The following is an 8,504-nucleotide window of genomic DNA, read 5'->3' as shown; positions in this document are numbered from 1 at the left end:
TGCTGAAAGGAGAGCGTACACCTAGTTGGCGGCTCCAGTAGTAGAGGTGGCTTCCCCACATGGGAATAGGTCCCGGTTGATACGGTCTGATTTTGGGAGGATGAGGAGCGGGGGGGTCGATTACTTCCGGCTCGGAGTCTGTTCCGCTAGTAATTTCCACGATCTCCTCGTCGACTTCGAATTCCTCTCTGACTTCGACTTCGAATTCTTCTTCGACTTGCTCTTCGAATTCTTCCTCGACCTCCTCTTCGATTTCCTCTGGGTCTTCCTCCGGGTCTTCTTCTATCCATCCACCGTTTCCTTGGTTTGGGTAGTAGGGATCTCCTGGTAAATGGAATCCGGCCATTTGTCTGTACTAGGATGGAGGTATGAGAATTTTATAAGAAAAGAAATTTCTATTTAACGACTTCCTATGTTTAACTATATCTTTACGGAGCGCAAGTGTTTCATTGTACAATTATTTTTAACAATATTCCTATAGTATTTCAAATTGGCGAATCTAAAATAATTTGTAATTGGTAAGTTTTTGGCTTGTTGTCCACTACGACCATTCCTCGACGTACATTGGTCATATCCAGGATAAATATAGTTGATCAGGCTATATTTATTCTCGACCTGATTACATCCCCGAGGCCCAATCGTAGTGTCGCAACTTGCCTTAATAGTTTTTAGACAACTTTGTCATGATACGAGACTGATACATGCAAGTAAAAATGTATGTATATTGTTTATGAAAACGTTTTGTCACAGGGTTTTTGGTCCCCTTAACATTTATAGTTTGTATATCATATGTGGTTTGATATACTTAGTTCACTATAAACAATGCTCTGATACCAATCTGTCACACCCCCAAACCAGAATGGCGGAAACATTCGGGGGTGGATGACTTCACGTAGTATCATAACAATTGAATATTCGTAAAGAAAGTACACATCCATCATATATATAATAAAAACGTGTATTGTTGCGTTATACATATTTTCAAAAGAATATTACAATATGATGATATGAATGTAATAGTAAACGTCCTTAGTGTTCCTTCTTCAAAAGCTGATGGTTACCTGTATTACTGGTACCCTGAGAAATACAAGTGGTTTTGAAAAAGTGTCAACAATTAAGTTGGTGAGTTCATGAGTGTTTTATGTTGAAAAGTATATCCTTTTTGGTAGCAAATCGGTAAATGAGGTTTTCAGAAAATCCAATATTTTCTATAAATGGTTCGAAAAGTTTCCAGAGTTGGAGTGCATTAGTATTTTTCGTACTTTGAGTGATAAAGATAACTCGGTAAGAAAAGTAATGTAGAAAACTATAATGCATATATGAATCTCGTAAATCGAACTTGTTTTTATACTTTTTATGTGAGTTTTATAACCATACTATTGCCACTGACTGCCTGTAACAACATTCTTCAGGTGTTGTAGTGTTATGACATTTGTCACCCCAGACCTGCCGGTCTAACTATAGCTAATAGTTTAGGTGCGGGGTTGTCAATCTCGTATAGATCTATACACAAGTATCACACTCTCCCTCCAAGAGATTATGGTATATAATACAGGACTTGAAATGCATACATAAGAGTACGTTGAAGTTTGAATGTCTCACATTGCTTAGTATAAATAGATTTACAATAAGAATGACTTTACTTCTTTTGAAAGCATTTCTTTTTTCAAGATGTATATGTAAAAAACGTACGATTGACTTACTAACTATACCCATTATAGTTTTTCAGAAAGTATGTTCCATTTGTTGAGAATAACTTGGTGATATAATAGCCCTTTATACATAAATATGTTCGTATCGATACTCAATAAGATAGATATTACTTTTTTTGTTTATAAAATGATACTTTGACTTGTAATGTACTTGTATTCCCCCCCCCCCCCTAAAACATGAAAAGAATTGAAAGGTAGGGGTATGAACTCACTAGTTTGGTTTGAAGAGAGAGAGAATAGAGTTGAGCAGAGCTTCGACCGCGGAAAGTTGCGCCTTCGGGCTCTTCGGGGATCTCGGTAGCGTAGATCCTTCATCGGGGGCTCGGGTACGGAAACCGAGGGCGTCGGGATGGTCTCTGAAGCTTGAAAGTATGAGAGGGTGATTGGGAGTTTGAGAGATTGTGCAAAAACCCGTAGCTCAAACCTTCTATTTATAGGGCTGGAGGATCGCGTATGCGGGGCGTACCATCGGAGTACGCTGGGCGTACGCGGTACGCGGGGCGTAAAAATGCGTCACGGCTTACGACTCCAGTCTAGCTAGGCGTAGAGTTGCAGCCGATGGGACTCGACTCTGCCCCTGAGTACGCGGGGCGTACCCGTATATTATGCGGGGCGTAATCCTGACTTCTGTCTTCTAAATTCCGTAACTTTCGCGTACGGGCTCCGTTTTTCGCATTCTTTATATCCACACGTACGTGAGATTATGCTCTACAACTTTCATTTAGACTCCGTCGGCTAGTTTTGAATTTATTTTTAATGATATATTTTTAATAGGCCGGGACTGCTAAAGTCCGTTAAAAATTCATAGTTTCTTTATTCGACGTCGGTTTTCGTTTGTCTTTTTATCATTTTACTCCTATTGTGGAGATCTTTAACTCTCGTTTAGGTTGCGTTAGCTAAATAACACTCGATCTTCAATTCGAGTTTCTAGCCCTCTACTACTGTTACGAAACTTAGGAATTTCGTAACTTCTTCATACGAGGTCCAATTTGGGCGATCTTTTTATGTATGTTTACAGTTTAACGAACTCTACATCTTTTGTTTAAATAATTAAGGCTAAAATGCATTTTATTGAAATTTCACTTTTTACGTTAAATAGCGTTTTAACGGTGTGTCGTAAATATACGATTGGTTATAATTTCTTCAATATAACCCGGTTTTGAACGTTCTTTACGTTTTTGGAAAACTTGGCCCGATATCTAGTATTTTATGCATCCCAACTTAGATATTTGAACACTTTATTTTTGAGGTTAATTTAGTTGCTTCCAAATAGTTTTCGTTGTATTTGACTTTTGAGCATTACACTGCTTTTGGAAAAATATAGGGTTGTCACAGACATTGGGCACACTTTGGCCCTTAAAAATGAGTCAACTCCCTAAGGTGTTCTTGGGCGGTAAACTCACAGATCTTAGTGTTTTGACATGATTTTGATGTTATTAAATACAATCTAAGCTATATAATACAACTAGATAGAAGTACTCACGATTTGGGATGAAACCCCGAAGATCCGTGAGAGAGAATTTGGATTTTCTCTAGTTGGAAATGTAACTAATGAATGAATATGGTTCAGATTTCTATATATAGTCATGGGATTTTTTTAGCAGAAAATATTTTTATTCCGGAATTGAACCCTAATATCCTAGAGTTTTGGAATAACAGTGTTGCACAAAACCCTAGTGCATCAACTCTCCTAATATCTTCTTAAGTGTAAATCCTGAAAAACTGTCAAACTTATACCCAAAAGTCAGGAATTTCACTGTAACTGATCTAACTTCTATTGATTTGATATGGTTTGTATAGAATGAAAATTTCGGGTTGTCACACTTAGTGAATTCATTAATAGATACAATATAATGTTATGTCATATATATATATATATATATATATATATATATATATATATATATATATATATATATATATATATATAACTTCAATATGGCAGAAGCAAAGAGAATCAATAAGCAACAAAGGCACATGTGAATCATGTGTTAATCTTTCCATATCAAACAATGACTTGATTCAAAGGTATACAATCAATGAGAAATAAAATTTCCATACTTGATATACATCAATAAAGCTTCGGCCCAAATGACACAGAAGGCATAAGATTTCAGATTAACATCTTGGTAGATTTCAGGCTTATAGCCCTGTCTAACCATTTGCCAATGCCATAGAATAGAAGTCATTCTCTTACGGAGACATGCTCTACATGGCCAGAGGCTACGTACCAATACTAATGTGAATCTAAGTCCTTTCACTGATCACATGGTCAAAGGTATTACTTTTGCTATAAAAATAGCGAATAATATAACACGGGAAATAACTCGGAATAATAACACTGAAAAGCACATAGCACATATAGCACATAACATACAATTGTTCCTATATATTGAACTCACCTTGAATTAACCGGGGGTCAAAATAGTAATTTGGGCAGCACTTCGGCTTTAAATATGACTTTCTATGTTGAAAACCGGGAGCTTAATTGAAAATCGGGCTCTGCGAAGGTAGGGCTTCAAAACCGAAAAGATAAATTTTTCGGGCTTCACGGGAACTTCAGGACGTATTTTGGGTGCTAAAATTAATATCGGGGCTTCGGGGGATGTCAAAATAGCAAAAATATGAAAAAGGGGGGTGAAAATGGTTAATTTCCCATTTTCCTCAGGAGGGTTCGCAGCCCTCTTATTTATAGGGTGAAAATTGCGAGGGTTGGATCCGAGGCTGGAGGAGTCAGTAGCTACCAAGGCCACGCGGCAGCAGGAGCTCGGTTCGGAGGCCAGACGTCGTGCATGCGAGGCGGCCAGGTGCGAGACTCGGAAGGGTGACACGAGTGCAAGGCGCATCGGAAGCTGGTTGGGTCGCGGCTTCGGACGAATCAAAAGGCAACACGCGTCGGATCCGTGTAAAGCGGCTACTGTTCATGCAAGGTGACGTGGCTGAGTGCTGACCATGCGAAAATTTCCGATATTATCCACTTATTTCCCGGTTATTGAGCCAAAATCTTCTAAAATTCATAACTTTCGCATATGGGCTCCGTTTTTGACGTTCTTTATATGCACGCGTAGGTAAAATTACGCTCTACATCTTTTGTTTAGACTTCGTCGGCTAATTTTGACTTTAATTTTTAAATTATTATTTTTAACAGCCCGGGACAGGAAAATCAGTTAAAAATTCATAACTTCTTCATCCGACGTCCATTTTTATCAGACTTTTTACCGTTGTACTACTAATGACGAGACCTTCAATTCTCGTTTAGGTTGTGTCGGCTAAAAGTCACTCGATCTAAAATTCGAGTTTTGAGCTGTCTACTGCTAAGCTGAAACTTCGAAAAATCATAACTTCCTCATACGATGTCAGATTTTGGGGTTCTTTTTATCGAACTTCTCGATTTAACAAATACTACGACTTTCATTTAGATCACTAAGGCTAAAAATTAGTTTATCAAAACCTCACTTTTTACTTCATTCGTCGTCGTGTCGATTTTGTCGCGAATCTTCGATTGGTCATAACTTCTTCATTATAACTCGGATTTCGACGTGGTTTTCGCCTACAAGTTTCTAACGAGATTATTTACAACTTTCAATATTAAAATTTTACTTATTTCAAATTTTATATTTTCGCTAAATTTCATTATTTGACTTTTAATTGGAATCTCATAAGACTTCCAATATTTTCTGAGTGATTCTAAACATAGTTTTACTTCATTTCTAGTAAAAACTATCTATTAGAACTCAACACTCAATTTCACATAGTATTTCACAATTTTATTCATTACAAAACACGATTTCAAAGCATGTATGTTACAATAGACTTACAATTTGTAGCCCGTACCTTACTTCCTTTTCCTTGTTTGGATGTGGACCTAGGATAGGATCACTTATTCGAAGGTCTATCGTATCTTTGTTATATGTAATTAGTATGCACTATGTCATTATAGAAGTAACTAATGGGGATCAAACCCCCATAAGTATTTCTAGGAATACAACTAATATATGCTTCCTACCTCTCCTATTCTCACACATATAGTTTAGCAAGATTCTACTTACCAAGCAACCCCTACCTTCCCAACCAGGGAAATGGTGGATGGTTAGGAGAAGATCCCAATGAAGACGAGAAAAATCGAAAGAGGAACCAGAGATGATCAACCCTCCATTCATAGTCAGGGTTCCCGCGAAACGTTTCCATTACATTGAACTTGTGCCCCATTGGGCAACCGTGATCGAGGGTTGTAGTCGACAGCAACGACAACAATCACCATTTGGAGACCAAAAAGGTTGCCACGACCTCAACCACGGGGGATCGACTAACAGATCCCTCTTGGCGAAGACCCAACAGATTGCGAACATCGGGGATTAAAACAGGGAGACTGCGAATCAAGTCCGGGAACTGCATGCTACCACAGACGCTACCATCTCACAAACTCGAAACTTGGGAAGAAACTACTATTTCAGAGACCAACTTCATAAGGACTTTATCACCACTCAGGCAAAGGCAAGAAAGCGTCAGGATATGCACTCGGCATTCTAAGAGAGAATGGTCGCAGACAAGCGTCGATTGGCAGAACTGCAAGGTGCACCGACTTTGTCTCAGGCATCACAGGGGACGGATCGTCGTGAGTAGAGTTCATACTACTCACAAGACCTTGTAGATTAGGTCCGGGAGTATGCAAGGGTGCTACTCTATTCTATATGTAAGCTCAACCCTGCGATTTAAGTGGTCATACTAATCGGGGGATTTAATTGCTGTCAAAATGTCTCCTTACAATGATGTGGTATAGACCTGCATCGAGATCAAAACTTTCTCTGAAACCAAAATTTCTAGAATCACCTTAACAAAATGGGCTTACGGCAGGCCCATTAGACTTGAAGGTCTATCAAGTCTTACTCATACAACTAAGCATACATCAAGTGGTCGTAAGAAGGACTTAGCTTGGATCACGTTATAAGGTTTCACTTGGATACATAACTACTAAAATACATGGGTTTATTATGAACTCTCAGTAGGAATTGCTTTCATAACACCATAAAAATCGAAATACAATACACTTATAACTAAGATAAACTTAGATAATTCGCGATGCGTAGCCCTTCTAATGACTCATTATCGTTTCACCTTTAAACATTTTGGTTGAAAGGTGTCGTCTTCGTAGACCGATAGGGTGCGATCATACCAGCATTAATGCACCGGATCCCATCAGAACTCCGCAGTTAAGAGTATTTAGGCAAAGTTAGTAACTAGGAAGGGTAAACTTAACATTCGTACAAAACCTACTTCTACCCATTCCCGTAACTGCGTCTCAGGAGTGTTTAGCAGAAACACAAGGAATAATACAACAATGTACAAAATTTATATATGTGAATATAAATCGTAAGAATGCACTTGAGATAACCATCCCCACTTACGAAGTCGCTTTTCATCCTGAAACATAACTATGTCCTCACAAAGAGACAACCAACCAACTAGTAAGGTGCCAACCCTGCAAATAGACTCTGCTACCTTTCAAGCTGCAGTCACGGCAGCCGTGATAGCCGTTATGGCGCAACTCAATGGTAACAACGCTCACATAGGTGAAGACGGTGTCGGCAATACTAACCGAAGTAATAGTCAAGAACACCAGTGGGCGTCCACCAACGAAGGCGCCTCAGGCCACAAACCTAAGAGCTAGAAACGAAAGTTTTGGAACAAAAAGGAACGCAGCCTATCTCAATGATTCGCTAAAAGACAACAACCCATGGCCGCCCCTGCCATTACAACAACAGTCATGACACATGCCTTAGCCTTTGCCAGAACACCTGTCACTCAAGAACTAGTCAGGCGGTATCTTGGAAAACTTCCAAAGTGTAACAAGTGTAGCTACCACCACAATGGGGCTTGTCGGGTATTGCAATGTAAAAACTGCAATAAGAATGGACACACTTCCCGCTCCTGCAGAACCCAGACCCGGGTCATCGCCTCAAACACCAACACCGATGAAAATCCAGTATGGCATCTATGCGGTGAGATAGGACACTTCAAGAGAGACTATCCGTCTGAGAAGAACGACAGGGGAGCAGGAGGAGTGTGATAAACAAACCAACAGGAGCAACAACGAATCTTATTAGGACTTTTGTAGTGCTTCCAACAAACAAAAACGTTTAAGAACCATCTGTTTATAATGAATTTGGTATGTTTTCTAAAATCTCCGTCTTTCAAAAAGTAGTTAAAACATTCTCTCATTCAAATCAAATCAAAGACACTCATATATGACCTTAGGATCATTACCGGTAAGCTGTGATGAATAGATGTATACATCAGGACTAGTTATAATCAAAATACTACAAAATTAAAGTGAATAATTCCGTCCAAATTCATGTTCCATGTCTAGTGGTGTTATTCAGATAGAGCCATTCACCCGTCGATTTCAACAATGACAAATGACATAGGACTTAATACATGTGTCATCGAGAATATCCGGTGTCATCATTCGTATGGATTGGTTGGGTCATCACCTTATCAATTGCATATGTTACGAGAAGACCCTCCACTTAACCAGCTGAATACCAAAACCATTGTCTCTCATAACCTTAAATCAAATTCTGACCCTCGGGTCATCCTTCGTCGCAAAGCCCCAAAGCACTCTCTGGAGGTGTGTTATAACTTCTATAACCTTTTCAACTTGTTCCTAGTAAGCCCTTCAAGGATATCACTCGTATATCAGGTCAAGATCAAGCATGGAAACTTGGGACGAATATGGTTAGCCTATCACTACTGAGGGTATATGTGAGGATGATATGTAATTAAGATTCTAAG

This window comes from Lactuca serriola, chromosome 8 (genome assembly GCF_051521515.1).
Source record: "Lactuca serriola cultivar US96UC23 chromosome 8, Lser_US96UC23_V15, whole genome shotgun sequence".
In the NCBI taxonomy this organism is placed as follows: Eukaryota; Viridiplantae; Streptophyta; class Magnoliopsida; order Asterales; family Asteraceae; genus Lactuca; species Lactuca serriola.
The sequence above is the reverse complement of the archived record's forward strand: the minus strand, read 5'-3'. Positions refer to the sequence as shown.